The sequence below is a fragment of the Meleagris gallopavo genome, chromosome 3, assembly GCF_000146605.3.
Source record: "Meleagris gallopavo isolate NT-WF06-2002-E0010 breed Aviagen turkey brand Nicholas breeding stock chromosome 3, Turkey_5.1, whole genome shotgun sequence".
Taxonomy (NCBI): domain Eukaryota; kingdom Metazoa; phylum Chordata; class Aves; order Galliformes; family Phasianidae; genus Meleagris; species Meleagris gallopavo.
Window position 1 is genome coordinate 60,770,413 of NC_015013.2, and position 20,467 is coordinate 60,790,879.

General features: G+C 36.7%; 1 long non-coding RNA gene across 2 annotated transcripts; it reads left to right on the top strand.

The window, feature by feature from the left end:
* The first annotated feature begins 16,757 nt into the window (after nucleotides 1–16,757).
* LOC104910358 lies at nucleotides 16,758–19,787 on the top strand. 2 transcript variants are annotated; one of them, XR_002113747.1, is made up of 3 exons: nucleotides 16,758–16,863; nucleotides 18,823–18,879; nucleotides 18,971–19,787. It is a non-coding gene; the product is annotated as an uncharacterized LOC104910358 (long non-coding RNA). The 2 variants fall into 2 exon arrangements; XR_793001.2 differs by having other exon boundaries at nucleotides 16,758–16,842.
* The last annotated feature ends 680 nt before the right edge of the window (nucleotides 19,788–20,467 follow it).

Consider the following 20,467-nt stretch of genomic DNA (forward strand, 5'->3'; position numbering starts at 1 on the left):
CCTTTCAAATACAAAAGAACCTTTCTTAAAAAAATATTTAGGAAAGCAATTCTAAGGACATCATTAGGTCAAAAATCATTGCATGACTCTTATTCTTCTGCTTTCTATATTTTGCCAATATCTTCCTGATAATGAAGTGAGGCCAATATGAGAAGAGTCATTGTTTCTTTGCACTATGAAAAGACACACTTATTTATGAAGCACTAAATTAAGATGGACTTTTTAACACACACTCATGTCTAATGAACTAGTCTATAAAGGCAATATGCTCTTCTCTTTTAAATCCCTCATTAAAGGCCACTTAGTGATAATTATTTGTATTACTACAGTACCTAGCTGCTCCAATAATAAATTAGGTGTTTCTTATAGGTGTCTCATTGTAACACTGCCTGCTGTATCACAGAATCACAGAATCACAGAATTGTAGGGGTTGGAAGGGACCTCTAGAGATCATCGAGACCAACCCCCAAAGAGATGATACCCCCCTGTAGAGATGATACTGTTGAGGTATAAGCCAACAAATGGAAATGGATGGAGCACAAAGGAAAATGACAACTGGAAAATGCCTTACAATGACAACTGAAGGATTTGTTGACTCTTTTCACCTTTTTCAACACAAAATGTTTCATAGAATTTTTCAAAAAAGAGCATATTAGAAAACGCATTACAAAAATAAAACACAATTAGATTTAATTGAATTTCACACTTCAGCAGGCAAAATTGGCAGATCTGCCAAAGGCAGCTCCAAAACACATCCTCCTGATTTCCTGTCCACAGCCTGCTCCTCACCACACTGTTGGGAAGCCCTAGCCCTTAAGGTCCATTTCAGTCTTGTTGGTCCCACATATCCCAGGCTCTATGGTATTAGCATTGCTACTATGTGACTGGCATTCTATCAGGAACTCAAGAGTTCCTCGGTTCACAGTTCTGGGCTAATCCAGAACAACAGTGTCCTTTGACACCAAGCATCTTGGACTGTTTGGACGTGTTGCTCTTTTCAGCTAAAATGCTACTTCTTTTTCCAAAAATTGTGGAAGGGGGAATGAAAACCCTTTCTCCTAGTTTTATTTATAATATCCACTTGTCTCTTGTTCTGCTTTAGTGATTTAGAGCTTCCTTGAAAACAAATACTACAAAATAGAGGACGAAACTAAACATTTTCAGTCATTCCACCATTTTCCTCCATTTACTATTAGTCATATCAACAAATAAAAAGCAAAATTTTTGTAATAATGTTTTTTCCATTTAAGTAAAAATAAGCCGCATGAACAAGAATAATTAATAATTGAGGATTTTTTATGCTAGATCTGAACACTTTCTATCCTTTCAGGAAAGCAATTATGCATTTACTTAAACTTTAAGAAGCTGGGGAGCCCAAAGTTCAACAACTTTATAAACATTGGTAGAAGGACCTCATATGTTCCAGGATATTTTGGTAAAATCCCAACTTTTAAAGACAGCGTATAGTTCATTAATCTCCATAGTATAAAACATTCAATGATATTTTATATGGGACATGAAAGGCTTATGTGTCTCAGAATCTATATATTTTTCCAAAATGGAGACCAAAGGGCATCACTTTTCTTTTCAATCCTTGTTTTGCCTATATTCCAGCAGCAATATTACTGCATATGTTTGCTTATTTCATCTATGTAGCATGTAGTGATTCACAAGAAGAATTCATTTCTCAATCACTTCTGTTAATCTGAAAACTGTTCTGCATTGCTGTTAACTAGAAGGAAACATCATGTCAGTCTCCCAAAGTATCACCTCTAAAAATCACAGTATCATCCAAAGGGCTCTTCATTGAGTGAAAAAGGAGAAGCAGTAATTGGGGTGAAACTCATTGCAGCAACTCCCAGGGCTGCACAGTGTGTCACTTCTGGGTGTGCGGGCAGTACGTGGCCCCAGTAGGCAAGAAATTGGCTGGGCCCAGCTTCACCCTGCAGAATACAAAACTAATACTGCAGATACTGCCATGGCAATGTCAGCACTTGTAAGCTCGCACCCAGCAAATGCACTGAGTACAAAAGGCATGACTTTAAAAAAATATTCATTCTGTCTGTTCTTGTTTGTCTTTTTACATTTATAAGTGTTGTAGTTAAGATTTCTTCTTCAGAATATATTCCATATAATTTCAATGGCAAAAAGAAAGGCATTCATTCAAGTTTCTGCAACATTCCAACACCACTTAGTGAACAAGGCAGCATCTCTTTGTATACAAAAGAAAATAAAAACAACAAATCCATTTTTTTTAAAGTCTCTTTTGAGGACATGTACATGTCTGAGCCTAAATCCTAAATCTTTTAATCTCTTTGAAAGGGTTACATCAGAGCTTCTAATCTTATTTGCAGAATACTCCTACATCTACAGCTCACTTAAACACATTAAAATTCTAAATGGAAAAGTCAAGAAAAGGCAAAATTTATCACCAAACTCTTTTTGCTAGTATTTACAACTTCTAGTTTGTAGTGTCAGTCTCCAATCTACGTTTGTAGACTATCAAGACAAAACAGCTTGGCTATTCCTCTTTTTTCCAAAAGTGAAAAGGGGACATCCTGACCTGCACCACTATCAGTGGTAAAAATTCCCATATTCTGCCTACAAAAGGTTTATTTCTCAGTGTCCTTTAAATGACTTTAGAATTTACTAAAACAAAAGTCTCACTCCATGCTTCTAAGGTGAGAGCGTGTTAAATGAAATGTCATTCATGTTCTGAGCCTTTTTCATTCCATACTTAAGTTAACCTAACATTAGCATTAGACTTTGTACATGAAGAAGTGACCTAAGACACTGATGGTAAACAATGAAAATGCATACAGTATTTCCTAATCCAGCCATCTAATGTATTCTATTTGTGATTATTTTTGTTCATGTGTTTCACATACCGTCTGTTCTGGAATAATGCAAGGCAGAAAGCACTAGATGAGCAAAATCATCTGCATAAAAGTATTATTTTTGTTTCCTTCTCGGACATTATAATCAAAATGGATGTAGAAGCAGATTAGTCCTTTTGTTCAGCTAACAATTATTTCTTATTAAATTCCAAAAATTTTAATGTCTGGCTAATCTTGAATGATAGCCCTAATCAAACTTTTTGTTGTTCTTTTCTTCATCCAAAGCATCTGAAGAGTGCTTAAAAGTAAACAAAAATGATGGAAAGGAAATCTCTATAGCAGAAATTAAGAAATAAAATACAAGGATTAACCTTCTGCCTTATGTGCCTTTATCTCTTCTCTGCCTTGCAACCAAAGGGAGACTGGTTAACCATTAAAAAAGATTAAAGCTATTAATTAGACTAAGAGATAGAAACCTATCACCCTTCTGTCAGAGCAGACCAGAAATAAAACTTCCAAATTAAAAAAAAAACAATCAACCTTATTTTTAGAGTTTGGTCAAAACAAAAGTTCTGATGATCAGCTTTTTATATTCCTATTGTTTTCAGAAAGATTAAACAAATGAGCCTGAAATTGAATAAACATTTTGATGAATTTGTGTACGAGGACACTGCTTCCTCTTCATATCAAAGTAGCAGCACTACACACAAACAAACATAATTCTACAGGGATTTCATAAATCTATGTAAATAAAACAATGGAAGAAGATTAACAGACAGCCCCCAGCAGCGGAACTCTGAATTGCCTTTTTTTCCTTCTCCCAAAATGAAGAAAGTACACACTACATTTAAATTAGAATGCAGAAACTATTTTAAATGCCTTTTGCAGCAGAAACACATATTATACCAAACTGCAGCTATATGTCATGTCTAAGGACAGATTAGACATCTTTTAGAGTCAGTTGTCAGCGGAAGATTACAAAATATTATTCAAGACAGAAAACGACTGGCAGAAGAGAGTATACTTTTATCCAAGAATAACCTATTTTTGAATTTTTCTAAGTTTTATATGATTCTTTTTAAAATGTTATGGATTTTAAAAAAATGCAGCTTTCAATCAGACATCCTTATAAAAAGAATAGATGTTAATAAAATACACTCATCATATGTTAAAGATGACACTGTTAGATTATGATGAGTTTGAAAAATTATAATTGTCTATATTACATAGCTGTATTTGAAATGTGCTTAAGTCAGCTGCTAAACAGCAAATTGAAAAAAATATATCAAATAAATACTTTGGATTTATTGTATTCATCAGTAAAAGATAACTCACAGTTTCACCCAAAGGTGCTTTTATATATATATATACATGCAGACATAAACTTGAACAAACACAACTCACAGATAAGAAATTTACGGATTGTCACCATTTTATTTTTCCTGACTTATATCAGTATGCACCTACAGTAATCACCCCAGGGTAGAGTGCACTGAATCTACATTGCTCTACGTAGTAGGAATCTGGCTCCCAGCATTTCATACTTACTTATTACGTGTTTATTTATTTAACAGCTAATTAGATGACAATTGCAGAGAAACTGAAGTATAAAGAAGCAGAACACTAGAAAAACTGATTTCAGTGCTTTTTAGCTCTGGAATTAATCTCAGTAAATTATGTACACGGACTATCAATAGCAGAATGGGAAATATCACTTCTACATATTTCAGTTTCCAAGCAAGGCAAGATGCAGTCTCTGAAATCACTTCATTAAGAATTATTGAAACTGTGTGGAGAAAAACAAAATCCTTTTTTGTGGATTTTGTTAGGATGATACTTTCTAAGTATGTATTCTAAGTATCTACATATTCTAAGAAGCTGGTCTCATGGCTTAACTCCCCAATACACGAACTTAAAAATTCCACAACAAATTTCTGCAAAGGTCAAGCGGTACACATGAAGTCAAATTTTACTGAGTCAGCACAACAACATATTAGGAATTGCACATAACGTGTCCAAATCCTGATAAGGTAACAAATTGAGGCACTTTTCATGTTTTAAGATGATTCTAAAGTTACTTAGAGAAAACAAGAAATTAGATATTGCTGCTGATACGTGGAGCTGAAAAATAAGCGTAGAAAATAAAATAAAAAAATAATTATTATTATAAAAAAGAAAAAAGAAAAAAAACAGCAGTTTAAGTATTGGTTACATCAGCAATTCTGAAGCTAAAAATATTTTGCATTAGACTTTACAAGACACACACTACGTTCATTACATAAGTGTGTTTTTGCCTCCTTAGCTGTGCCTAGGGGAGGGTCCAACTCATAGGCTGCAGTGCAGCCACTTGCTGCCCTGCACCATTATGGCAGAGGCTCATCCCACCAAGCAGCCTGGCCCAGCCCCTCATCACCAATAGAACATCAGTGTGCTATGAGCCCCATTTGGGCTGAAACAAGGGCACAGGGAGGACACAGTGCAGTGCCAGCTCAAGTTATAGCAAATAAATTTATGCATTTTGACGCATTGGCTAAACAGTGTCCTGTGAATAGCAAAAAATAAAAATAAAAATAAAAAATAAAAAAAAAATTAGGCAGCTGTGCTTTTCATTTTGGAAAGGGAATTTGAGAATAGATTTCAAGATTACTGAAAAAATCTTCAGGTTTTTTTTTGTTTGTTTGTTTATTTGTGACTCCATTTTCAGCCAGCATAAATGCATTATTTGTGAATTTTCAAATCAAATGTATAAAGTTACAATAAAAAATTTGGTCATATCTTTTTTATCAGACCTTTACCAGAGAGAAATACCCTTCACTTCACAGTCACACTTTATTTGTGTCACCACATTTTGGAAGTACTTTACATTCATGAATGACTATTTTCAAAGATGAAGTAGAGTAAACTTCTTCAAAAATCTCTGATGAACTCCCTGAAAACTCACTAAGAATTGCAGCCACTGCCATCAAGCTAGACCCAAGCATTAGTTTCACAAAAACAAGGTGAAGTGTCCCACTAGTCTTATGCTTTCGTTACTCTTTTTTGTATGTTTTAATAATAAACATTCAAAATTAAAATAAGTTTTGTTACTTATATAAATTAACCATATTACATATTTTATGAGGGCTGCTCTGAAAGAAGCATCTCCTGCTTTATGATGTTAGTCCATGATATCAGAATCGGCTTTTGGCAATATGGCAGTGGAGGTTGAACCTTCCCAACAATATTCCATTACATTTTTTTGCCATATGACAGATGGCATCACAGGAGCAGTCTGACACAATGGCATCTGATATGGAAGTATGTATGAAGAAAAGATGTGGGAGTTAATTCCTCCATGTGGAAAAAATGGCAGATTCACTGATGCTAGGTGAATGCTTATGGAGACTAAACAGTGGATGTGAGCACAGTGAAGCAGTGAGTGGTGTGTTTCAGCAGTGGGGAGAGTGGGTCACCTCTGCTGGTGCAGATTGTTAAAGGCGTGACGTGTAGGAGCTTGCTCATTGCTGGCAAAAAATGCGTAGCTAATAGTGGTGACTGTGCTGAAAATGGATGTGTTGTAGCTGAGAATTTGCTTATTAAATAGTGTTACTGTGTTCTTTGTAGTGGATGTAATTTATGTGGAAATAATTACGAAGCATTACTTCTGGAGCAACCTTTGCAGACGTGCTCCTAGACAATTCCTCTTCTGTGCAGCCCAGGCAAGACAAAAAGTTGGATAGTCATGTCCTTGGATAATGCTTCTGACTCTCTTACAAGAAATTCAGCCCTTATCCAAAACTCTGTCCCAGGTGCTAGATACCTTCTTCATGCTATGTGTACTTTCTGAGAGCACACGGGGACAAATTCTTTTGAGTTCCAGTCTTGTCCACTGCAGACATAACAGCAACTTGGAATAAACCTCGACTTAGGCTACAGACAGCATTATCACACTCCTTCTTAGCATTCTTACTGATGAAATCACTTTTCTTTATGACTGTCTGTGAGTGCCCAAACAGCTGTTTCCCAAAGGCATCTGACTTGGCCAAACAAGGCTGGCAAAAGAGACCAGCAGAAGGGAGCACAGACAATTCCTTTCTGCTAAATGCTTTGGACTGAGCTGGAATGCATCAAAGAGAAAAGTACCAGAAATTTCCTTTGCTGTCTCTCATGTATTTAAAATAATATTATTTTTGCTGCTTTTCAAGAACACTTACTGAAAACAATCAAAACTTTTTTTGAAAGGAATCTCAAGAGAAAGAGAGAATGAGAGAATGAAAGAAATCTGTTAAGGCAAATACCCAAGAGGGGAAATTTCAACATTTATGCCTAAATTCTAGCAAAACTTAATCAAACTGAAACACTTTCTATAATATGAAGTATACATGGCATACTAGACTTTTAATATTATTAAAATAAAATATCAATCAATCAAACAATATACACACCAGGAAAAATACCAAAGACCATGCCATAGTTAAGCACATATGTTGAAGAGTACTCAAGGCAAGGATAGTTGCTTTTGACTGAGGGGTCAGGGCAGGAGAAATCACCATGACTGCAGACAAAGCTACAGCTGTTAACCAACTTATTACAGTGCAATAACACCAGTCAGCAATACATAGATGCCCACAGACCAGTACACTTCTGGCACCCTGCATGAGTAATGTTTCTCATTGGTGACCAATTATAGGCCTTACCACGTAAGACTGAGAGTATGATTGCTGGTGAACCAAAAAAAGAGGTTGCAAAACTAGGACAGTTTTTAGCATGTAACCCACAGACATCACAAAGATGTCAAAAATGTGATTCAAAAAGAAAATACGCACCGAGAAAGCGGTGAAGAGAAAGTTATCACTCTCCTATATTCAGGGTCTTTCTATAAATGTTATTTCCTGTTTTTTGATGGTTTGTTTTGTTGTTTTTTTTTATAAAAGATCATAAAATAAATCAGTGAACATAGAGTAAATGCCTTCTGACTGTAAGATGTACACAAATCTTTTTGCTCCATTTAAAACATGAGAAGCAGCTGTGATGTTCTTCATGGGTATCATAAATACCTCTTTTCTTGATGCCTCTGTGCACTTAGTGCAATAAGAAGCTATGCTTCTTAAGAAAACTGTAACTGTCTCAAAAGAGTCCCACTGAAAAAATGGTGTATGAAAATGTCTTCTATCCTTCACACCAAGTATGGGCCTACTTTGGTTCTTGTCATTATCATCAGGGCATTTGGTTTTGATCCAAGAAGAATGTTTTCACATCCAGATCTCATAGAATTTAGAAAGAAAATTCCAAAACTATCCACTCACAGTTTCACCATCTGCAAAACACAAATGATGGAACTTCAGCATGTCTTCAGAAGATGAGGAATGACTGTATATGAAGAGTTCAGGTACAAACAGACATCTAGACATTTATCTTTAAAGTCAAAACTGAGAATGGGATATCAGGGCTCACCTGTAGATAAAATATTGTAGTGAGATTTCTAGGTTGGGGAAGTAGTAGATGAAAATATGTAGCTAGTTCACAAATGAAAATTATATATAATTGTTCAAATGTAGTGTTTGCTATTTTAACCTTCTTTTCAACATTCAAAATAAGAAATAAAGAGATTGTACATCTTTTCGAATATATATCCATATTCAGCCTAGAATATTAAAAAAAAAGTCTAAATTTTAAGTCTAGGAGAGGAACAAACAAAAATAGCTAAGTAGTTTTTCCTTCACCGTTTGGTGGAAATCTACAAGGGCTGTGAACTTACTGTGCCTCAGTCCAGAGCAAATTAAAATGGTTGAGTTGCTACAGAAAATTCTCAAAACAAGGCTTGTAATGGATGTTCTAAAGGAGTGCTGGCTCTGGCAGTGACACTGACTGCCTCTCTAATAACGCATTTCAAATGATTTAGCTGACTAAGTGCTTCAAAGAACACAAGAAAATATCATTTTTGAAGCGTTGGTTCAGCTGTATGTTTTAGGTGAATGCAGCTTCGAAAGCATTTTAGATGGCTTTCCATTCCAGACTGAGATGATCAAAGAATTTGACACACAGAAAGCTCGACTCTTCCTTCATAGGCACCGATATAACAGAACTGATTCTAATGCTGCTACTCCTGTGTTTTAACAGTGCACGAGAGAAGAATCAGGTTCAGCTTGTGTAATAGCCCACCAGCATACTTTATATTCCTGTTCACCATCCTGTTGATGTATGAGCCACTACATGGTTCTCAGAGCGCCATTGACTTTTGAATCAGAATGATGATATGATTGTGCTGCTGCATTTGCATGTTCTTGCACCTTCTAAATTTAAATGGAAACAGCTCCCACCCACAAGTACGGCAGGTAGCAGCATATTTTAAACATGAAATGTAGAACGAATCCATTCTAATTGTAATCAAATATTCATGTGACATAATCACATTGCTATTGTCCTACATGACAAGTTTATCTGCAGTACACAAACTCCAGTTTATGAACACTCAAGAAACTTCCTAAATCCTGTCTATATTCTTCTATATCTTCTTTCTCTCAATCTCTGCTGATCACACACAATGTCCAGCTGACCAGTCCTTCAGACAAATGTCCTGGTTTCTCCAAACCATGCCATAGGAGCAACTTATGTTGTCAGTTTCCTCTGCCTCCACTGCATTCCCCTGTATCCAGCTGGCCAAAACTTGCTTCCCTTTTTCTCTTCTCTGGCCAGTGACATTTACAATGCTGTCTCACACTCAACCTCCTGACAAGAGTAGACCCAAGAGCAAACCAGACCCAGCACTGTGACCATTTTCGATCTACCAGAAAAATCAAACTGAGCAGTAGTATCTGCTGAGCTCTGGTAGTGCTGTGCCTTTCTGTGAGCTCTTCAAGCTGCAGACAATTGATAACAATGGGATTTAATTGTGTTTTAAAAAAGCGCAGCTATCTATGATCAGCAGGTACAGTAGGGAGATTTAAATTCAAATTTATACCAATGCACCTTTGTGAAAATGTACATCAGCCTACGTGCATGCAAGACACTCAGTCTTAGGAAAAGAGCTTATTCTTAAACCTAATTCTAGGTCAATGAACCTTAGTTCATGCGAACAATATCATTTTAACAATAACTTGGATTTATTGCCCTAGAAATATAATATTAATAAACATCAGTGATGAATGTGATACTGCATTCAGAACTGCTAGCTGATCACATTTAGTTACCAGAGAACATTTCACTGTGTTACGGAGGACACGCTGTACTCCATATTCATTCAAAATGGCTTTTTTTCTCTTTCTCCTTGCAGGATTTTGGAGTATCTGAATTTAAATGTTGGCACAGCCTGTCAAGTACAAAAATCTTGGCAGTTATATTGCCCATGCAGTAGAGATATTTAATTTGATATAAACAACACTCACTACATTTGAAAATGCTTATACACATATATTTATTATCTCATGCACGTCTGTTTACATACTATCTTACATAGTTTGTCCTTGACAGAAATTTGTCAGGTTTTGGGCCAGAGTTTATGGAAGCCCTTGTTCTGCCTTATGAAATGAATAGCAGCAAGAAATAGTCTGGCACAATCATACAAAAGACATTTATAGGTTCCACCTTAAGATCTGATTTGATGCAGCTCCATAAAAACCAAATGCACATCCCAGGCCAATAGGCCATCTCATTTTCAATTATCACAAAGCCAGATTAAGTGCCCTGTCAGCTTTTTTAGCCCTGCAGTTCCAACAAAGCCTCTCTTCCTATCAAGGTAAACTGCTGCAGTTGCTGCCCTAACCCTAGGCCATTTATTGTTATGCTCTTTAATTTAAAAAAAAAAAAAAAGAGTTCCTCATGCAAACATTTGCCAAATGGGATAAGACTTCCTCCAAGAATAGCTTTCTATAAGAAAGGATTCTGAAGTTACTAAAATAGGGCTTGGGCTATATTTCTTCACTTACTAACTTATCTTTAAGTGAGTCCTACATGCATCCCAAAAACAGTGGGAGAAAAGATTATAATAGTTCAAACTAGTGCTTTGGCATTGTTTATTTTTAATTGCCAGATATTATTCCTTTCCTTTTAAAAAAAAAAAAACAAAAAAAACATGAAATGAAAGTAACTTCATGATATTTTTTTTCCACCAATCACCATGCCCATTTGATAAAGCAGAATTTGACAGTCTGTATATTCCTGTTACTGCTGTTAACTTCTTAAATGCCTTCTGACAAGTGATTTAACCTCACTGAGATACAGTCCGTGTCTGTGTATAATGGGAATACTACTACAGATCTGCATTTTTAAGTTCTTTGAGTTTAACTGATAAAAAAAACTGTATAAGAAGCAAGTATTAGCTGGATTAATAGCCTTTAGGACACAGGATTGACTATTCTGCTCTCCTGAGTATTCTAGGCCAAGCTATATCCTGCAAGTTTTATGTGTGTTGAGCCCAAGATCCTGTGTTAGGCAGCCAGCATCTATCTGAAGTCTTTTCAGGATACAGAATCTGCCATAGCCCTGAAGGTTTGTTTCAAAGTAGTTAACACGCACTTCTATTGCATTATTAATCTGTATTTCATACCAATCTCAATTCATTCCAAGGTCAATTATTACTTCTAAACAATCCTTTTTTTCCTCCTAGATTAAAGGCCTCTGCTCTACCTAGTGTTTTCTCTTTGCCAGCCTCCTTATACATTGTAATTAAGTCATTCTCAGTCTACTTTTAGATATTTTTATTATTATTACTACTACTGCAAATGGAACCAGACTGAAAATCTCAGCCTGAACACTAAAATCCTGTGCTTAAACACAAAATGAGAATAGCATAGGGTATCAACGGTGCTGGCTCTCCTGCAGCGTCCTGCCAATGTTCTTTAATCTTGATCAGGAAAGACCACCTGCAAGGCTAAGCTGATAGTCTCATTCTTCCTGTCCATTCATTCCTGGGTCGCTGAGCTCAGTCTGCCAACATGGGTATCAATTAGTGCAAAAAACATCATCAGAATTTCAATTAAGCTGCACTTGTGTCCCTCCATTTAAAGCACTGTTGTCAAAATCGTGCAAATTGAGACAAAAAAGCTATGGCCTGTAATTAAGTCTGTCCTTTTTTAGAACAAGATCAAGTATCTTTCCAAAAAAAAGAAGAAAAAATTAAATGACTTTCAAAACATTGGGGAAAAAAACATAGGACAGTCAAAGATGTTATTCCTCTGACTCAAACACATCTTTTATTTTTAAATGACATTTCACAGACCATTAGTTCAGAATGTGAACTACTGCCTTTGGACATTACAAGTAATAAAAAATCATTCTGCAGAGAAATTCATGTTCAGGTTACTTTTGTTCTTAAAAAGATTTTTAATTTGTGGACTTTGTATGCAACTGTCACAAAGATACTAATGATTTGCTCTTTGCTTTGCTCTTTTCTTGCTTTGAAACAGAAAAATCTTTTAGGTGAGGCATCAACATAGATACAAATGCTGACAAAGGCCAAGGTACATAAAACTGCACAGAAAAAATTGTACTGAGCATGGATGCATTTAAATATTTTCCTGTCCAATTGAATCTGCAAGTGATTTCTGAATCTAGAAATGGGATGGACATCCCCCTGTGCTTACACGTACTTGTACACTTGTGTGTTAGAAAAGATCATCCCACCACACAGTCCCTTTCATGAATATTATGCTCTCACACCAAAACAGCTGCTCCAGATGACTGCATTTATGGTTTAACAAAGACTTGTTCTGACTCCCCTTTTCCCAGTACTCAGATCAAGAATGTTAAATCTTGGAGTTTCAACATTAAAATTTCACATGAAGTACAACTGCAAAATGTGTTTGTGACAACAAATGGCTGTAATAGCTGACTGATTACTTTCCATATGGTCTCCTCACAAACAGTCTGAGTTCCAATATTTAGTTTTGTCTTTATTGATTATCTGAGATACATACCCAAGTTCAAGTGAAACAAGCTCTGTTTGTCTAAATTGCTGAAAATATCATTTTTAAAATGTTGGCAGATTAATTTTATCATCTTTCCGGTCTATATCCTAACCACATTTGCCTCCTTTCTCCTTTTGATAAAATTTCGCATCTGTATGGTAGATCAAAAACATGGAAATTCATTTTACCATTGGTCTTAATTTTTGACATTTTTGAATCTCTGCTTTTACTAGTTTGCCAGAACATTGGACTACTGTTGTGCTATCACAACAGCACCTCAGCTACTTGTCAGGACACATCATATCCTCAAAAATAACGAAGTTTAAAAAAAAAAAAAAAAAAAAAGCAAGAAAATATTCTTCTAAAATGGTTTTCAGTGAATCTGTTTTTTACCTTGGAAAACCTGCATTTCTGTGGCTCCGTGCTATCCCAAAGAGTTACAGGGTCACAAATGACACGTGAAATCTGATTATTTTCCTCACAGTCTTCCTGCTAGACATCTTGGTGGAATTTTTGGAGGCCACTCTTTGCAAGGACTGATGTTTCACCCAGTTATTCATCAGATTTTCAGACAGCTTCTAGCTCATGCTGTGTTTGCTGCGCAGAAAAGCTGCAAAATCCTCAGACATTACTGTGAGACAATGTGAGATTCTGAAAAACATTTAGCAAATCCAACTTCTTGGTTACAGATGTATTCCCATACAGACCTTGTATTTCTGTAAATATAGGTATTTCCAAAATATTGAGAATGAAACTACTTAAGAAAAAGAAAAATTGAGATGGAAAAAATGTTTACATGGTAAATCAAATACATAGAATGCACACACACACACAAAAAAAAGAACTATAGTCCAGGAAACTTTTGGTTTATAATGCAGAATAAGGATCACTTTCACATCAAAAGATCTTACCAAAGGTTGATGGCCCCTTCAGACCGTGAAGGAAATACTGAGTATATATTCTACTGGCATGCTCCATAAGGATCTTGCTCTTCATAGCCCTCTGCTTTTATCAATAATTTTTGATATTTTCTTGGCCTTACAATTTTTTCAGTCAATACTGGGAAGAATATTGCAACATTTTTTAACAAATCACTAGCCAACTACTAAAATCAGGCATACACTATTTAGAAGAATACATGAGATCCAACTTCTTGCATCTTTAGATTCCTCCAGAAATTTTGTATTTTCTAATGAACTACATAAAGACCAATCGAGCTAGCTTTTATCATCTCTCAGAGGTGAGAAAACTCTGCCTGTGCACCTGGACATAGAAGATGCAACTGCAGATGCAAGCCATAGATGCAGAAGACAAGAAATTTGAACTCTGAGGCAGCATAAAGACACTTTTACATGACCTCTACGCACTTAAGGTTCTACTGTGTTCTAGGATATGAGAAGGAGTGAACAAAGAGAATATCCACAGAAATGTCTCCTGCCAGTCTTCCAAATTTCCATACAGAAATTCAATCAGGCATTCAAGCAGATTTAGCCTCTGCCAAGGCCTCTAAAGAGCTCTAGGAACTTCAACCAATGGTTTAAGTAGGACAGAGATGGAGGGGAGGTGGAAAGAGGGGACTGGTAGCTGAATGGCACTGAAGCTTTCAGAAAGATACCAAAGAATATTTGCACATTTCGTTTAATTCTTACATGCAAACCATTCTTATCATGAAACTATTTCACCCCTGCAAAGAACATACAACAGCTTGTCATCAAGTGGAACCTCTCTAATCTGCATCTTGGCCTCATTCTTCACCTTCACTATAGGCTGATTTCACTGCACTGTGTCCCAGGCCCAGACTAAAAAGACAACAGAAAGAGAATCACAGGAGTGCAAGGCATGCCTCTGGTGGCACAGGCTCAGCAAAATGGAAGGATGAGTTTCCATCCCCACTCCTACTCCCTCTCAGATGCCCCAAACCACAAAACAGGTGTCTCTGGGGCAACATGGTGAGTGCAAATTACACTCAGCCCTGGAAGAAATAACCTCTGCCTTTGAACAACTTCAGATATACAACCAAAAGGGAGCTGGCACAAATCTTTCAGCATGATCTGAGATCAAAATACAAAACTCTTAACAGCATGGGGCATCACATGCATTTGAGAAACCCCCTATCAAGCTTCAGTTCAATAAAACGATGAATGGATTACAGTGATATAGCTGTTTGAAGGCTCTTTTTTCTCTCTGACAGGTATGGTGCTGCTAATATTCTGCATGCTAATAGCTGACAGCCAGCTTCATAGTGCTTAATGAAACAGGCAGGACCTAGACACCTAGGGCCCAGTGCTCTCCAGGCTATGGCACGTGATCTGGAGCTGACAGGGAGAATCTGGCAGCTATGTGCCACTGCTCATCATTTTATCTTGAACCTAATTTTAAAGATACAATTTATTGCATTAAAACTTTTTTCCATTTTGTAGAATGAGAGTAAAATCATAGTCTTTACCACAAGGTAGCATATAGGCACATGGAAGAAGCTTGAGAGCCCGCTGTCTCAAATATTATAACTCAGAGACACACAAGGTATATGCGTATGCATGTATTTAATATTTAATATATGTATGTATTTATTAGAAAATCCCAGACCTACATATCTGCTTTTTTTGCGCAACTTTATCCGTTTTCTCTGTGGTCAATGCAAGTGCCACAAATTTACAAGCAGAAAAGTATTTCCTGCATCTGTGATGTAGAGAGGTCTGATTAGTGCTACAGAAATAGCAGTGGAGGGCACAGGCTTTCACATATCCCCAGAACCCTCGCAACAGGGTTAAAAATGCAAAGGTTACCACTAGAACTTGAAATGAAGCTCAAGCAAACAGCAAGCCCAGTGTGAATGGGGCTTGAAGCCATGTGCAAAGAGCTTTTCTCTTTCTGTTTGGTGCCTACCAATTCAGAAAACATGGCTTTGATTGTCCTTGATAACTAAATAGATTCAATTAGCAATTGCTACTCTGAATGGGAGCCATCTGTAAGACACTGAGTATTTTATCATCTCCTGAGACAACCATCCTGAGGTGATACACAGCGCTTTATTAAATATGATCTCTGGACATCAGATCATGCTTGCAGCAATATATTTAGAGCATTTTTATGTAAGTCATGGCCACATCATGCATTTGGAAGTTACCTTCTCAAACATCTGAAACAGATAATCAATGATTGTAGGACTTCTGTGTGCTGTTTGCATTTGCTAGCTGTAGATAAAAGTGACAGGCATTCCACCCTGAGATTGCCTGACACCTCTCTTTGTGAGACTTTTTTCACATTTGCTTGTCATTTTGCCCACTTTCACCCTCTGGGCTGGCAACTTCCTAGCTAGTATCTTCTTCAGGATGACAGACTGGGATTTACTGGGAGAAGTCAAATGAAAACAGCCATGTGATCCAGACTATGCAAAAAAATATACGGTTTTGACCCTGGGGAAAGAAGCTTTCCTTTGATATTCATAGTGTCCCATATACTGGTAATGGGACTAGGAATTAGGCTGCCAAGTGATTTTTTTTTGTGAGGAACTGCCTTTTGCCAAATTCGCTATAGTTGGGTCTTTCAAAAATGTTTCTGGATTTGTCAAAAGTTTACAGGTAAAATACAGGGGTGATAGTGTCCTGCCACATCCTTATATGAAAAATATCTTATTCCTTACTCCTCTGTTACCAGTAACTGAGCAAATTAGCAAACTAATGCCAGAAAATGATAATGCACTATCCATACCAATTGGCAGTATTTGGCTTGGTAGATGAAATTTTCTAACATGGGCTTAAGTAACTAAAACAGATATTACTGACAGACTCTCTGCTTCTCTGTAGACTTCTCTGAATTTCTTCATCTTGCATATATCACATTATAGTTTGCTGTTTTTAATAAAATACCCAGCACAATGAACTGTTTTAGTCTGTTTTATGTCAAAATCTCAAGACTGTGCATTTAGCTTCCTAGAAGTCACATGAGGAATTTCCTTCCAGCTGTTACTACTGTTGAATAAAGATTAATAGCCTGTAATTAGTTTTCTCACCTGACATGAAGCACCTAAAAGAGATACAGCTTGCCTGACCTGATTATCTTGGCTGCAGTAACAACTAGTGAAAAAGTCTGGCCAGCATTCAAGTGTGATTCATCCCAATGTAAGTGAGGTCTCTGTGCAGGTCAGTTGCGTTGTCATTCATAAGTTCATTTGTCTTGCACTGACTGTCCACGTGACTAAATATTTAATTTCTAGAAAATGGTAACAGTGGCATATCCTACCTTTATTTACCCAAGTGCTCTTCACCTGAATTTCTTTTCCATGGGTACGGAGAGGTAGGGAAGACATAAGCCAACCTGCTACCATGATGTTGAATTCAGGGTCTTTTCCTACTGAATTTAAGAACACAGAGGCACTGCCTGCCATAAGTAAGGTCCCTCTGTGACAACTGTTCATAGATTTTTCATACAGACATCAAAGAGCTGAGAAGTTGCTATAAAAATCAATAGAATTATATTTTTAACTTTTTTATGTCTCATGACTCACTTTTCTATCTTAAGCCTTCTGGGATCCCATTTTCCAGCTTATTCTTTACAGCCATGAAGGGAGAATTTTTTTTCCTGCTTAAAAGCTAAGATTTTGATGCATCACGTTAATGTAAAGTTTAAAAGCATACGTACTGTTTCTGTGAGAGCTCTACAAATTGGTTAGTTTAATTTAAATCCTCCTTACAAACAAATAACAGTTATAATTTTCCCCCATCCTTTTTTTTTTTTTATTTTAATGAACTCCATTTAGAACTTGCATTCATTTGTAGCTTCCTTGGAAAAGCTTGAAAATCAAATCTTCCTGACTTTCTCCTCATCTAATGCATATGTAAGCACACTTGTCTGTTTCATCTGTTCTTTGGTATTTGGCCACTCTCGTTACTTTTTTACTTTGACTGAAATGATCAGTAGGCACAGCATAAATTTCTTAGTAGCTAGTAAAAATAAAAAGGAATATGGGCTCTTCAGAGTTATAGTGGTATCTTCCAAATCCATCCAACTTTGTTCACTTTCTCTTACCAAGAACTTCCCTGTTCTCCTTCATGGCACAGTTTTCATTCTGATCATCTAACACATTCAGTACTTCATGGAAGATGCTGATACTGATGTCAGTGTTTCATACAAATCATTTATATTTGTGCATTTGCTTTAACTTATTTTAAGTAATTCTAGGTGCCTTACATACATGCACTTCAACTTCCATGGCACAGTCAACAATTCCTGTAAATATATCCTATGTAGAGAAATTCAATACTTGAAGTATGAGGCTTGTAAGCTTTGTAATTATACACTGCAAATCTATGAAGTCTACCTACAAGAATTCCATCTGAAGAGTCCTACAGCCTTCTCTGTCACTGAATTTGTGAGCCTGGGTTCACGACAGCAATGATATCTTTGCTAAAATATTTGGATGATTTTACTGAAAAAAGGCAAGAAAGCCTCATTACTAAAGTTAGCAACCCCAACAATATTTGGAGAAAGCAGATTGCCAATCTCAGAGAATACTAAGAATGGCTCTAAAGGGTAAACTTGAATATATTATCAAAATACAAACAAAGGAAAACTGAAATGGAAAGTTATGTAACAAATGTGGAAGACCTTTTGTTTGTGGAACAAAAATGCTCTCTGAATAGAAATCAATGTGTGGATAGATCAGAAAATCTTACAAAATGTTGGTTTTGTTGTTGTCTGTTTTTTGTTGTTGTTGTTTTTGTGGATTTTTTTTAACAATTATGAATGATGGCTCAAGGGAATTTTTGTACGTCAGTTTTCTACTTCCTCATGTTAAATGAAGTGAAACCACTGAGACCTCAGGCAGCTCACTGCATCATCAGGCAAGGATGAAGTTAGTAATTTTCTTTTTTATATGAACAGTAAAAGATATTGCTGTGCCACCATAACTTATAGCTTGTGACAAGGCAAAACTTTGACTTCTGGATTTCTTAGTTGGTTGCAGGAGAAAAGACAAAAAGTCCAGTTTTCCAATTTATTGGAATCTCAATATATATATTTTATCATAATGATTTGAAAATGAAGATTAAATTAATAGATTAACACATATTTTCCCATCTAATTTTCTATATTGATTCCAGCATCCCATGGAAGGCAAACTGAGCCAGTTACTGCCTAAAAAGGAGAGTTCAGCTGAGGTAATGCTTAGTATTTCCAAAGTGAACTGTTCAAATTTGATAATAAGCAAATAGGACAACTTTTTTTTTTTTTTCTATGCTTACATTACAGAAAGAACAATGTAACCCTCTTCATCCTGATGTGACTAAGGACTGGAAGTCTGATGAATAGGAGCAATCATCCAAAAGCACTACTGTCAGTCTAACTTTGCAGTTTTGGTTGAAGATCTTTCCTGTAGGCTACAACAATACTGAAACTGGCTTAAAGATTTTGTCTTAGGCTCTTTTTTAGTTTTGTATCAAATGTTATCACTACGGTATCTCTGCACTGCAAGTATAATTTCCTCCTTTTTGACAGGGGTTTCTAGTCAAAATTTACCCCTGTGGAGGTAAAGAAAGCTCTAATAATTTCTTGAGTAAATAATCACAGATAATGTACCCTATTCTAAAAGGAGTACTTTCTGTTTGCCATTGTCCACTATCTGTAAATCTCAGATGTTTATTCATTAGGGTAGTGATTATAAACCCAGTCTTCCAGGGAACAGCCATAGTCATTAAGCAATGGGGTCTGAATATTTACTATGAATATTTTTAAGTATTTTATATTAAGTAGATTAGCTTCACTGACAGGAGATGAGGGATTTTAGAGTATGCTCTTGTGTGATAGCCTGTTCATTCTTGATCTGGTAGAACATTTTCTGTTGGGAGGATAAGATGTGACTTCAAATCTGTGTTCCAAAGCAAGTGGGAAAAGAAAGTAAGACTGCACATTTTGCTTGAGTGCACCATGCACCGGGCTACTGAACATTTGAAATGGGTCACCAGGTTTTGCTTATGATTCAAGCTGGTAAAGATGTCCTGAAATATTATATAAGGACTTGCCAAGAAGAAAAACACAGCTACAGTTTGTGAATCTTGCTACAGTTTGGACACAGAGGAGTTTGTAGTTCTCAGGTCCCTTGCTTGAAAAGGAACATACCAAATAAAAGAAATGATGGCCACTAGGAATTATCCCTTTAAAGGCTCATGCCAAGGCTCCCAGAGCGCTGGCAGGGTTAGGCAGTGGTTGAGCATCTACTTAGAACTAGGTGACTACACATGTATTAAGTTAGGAATCTCTGTGAATGAACTCTTCCAGGGTCAAATAATTTCTGTCTGATCTAACAGACAAGTCATACAAGTAAGTATGTCTCTACAGTGCTCTCCTGGAGAAGCTGGCAGCCCATGACTTGGGTAGGTGTACTCTTTGCTGGGTTAAAAACTGTCTGGACAGACAAGCCTAGAAGTGTTGGTGAGTGCAGTTAAATACCGCTGGTGGGCAGTCATTAGTGATGTTCGCCAGGGGCCTGTTCTGGGGCCAGCCCTATTTAATATCATTAATGATGATCTGTACTAGAGGATTAAGTGCACCTTCAGTAAGTTTGCAGATGACACCAAGCTGGGGAGAAGTGTTACTCCGCCTGAGAGTAGCAAGGCCCTACAGAGGGATCTGGACAAGCTGGATAGCTGGGCTGAAACCAATTGTATGAGGTTCAATAAGACCAAGTGCTGGGTCCTGCACTTCAGTCACAACAACCACAGGCAACGCTACAGGCCTGGGGTGGAGTGG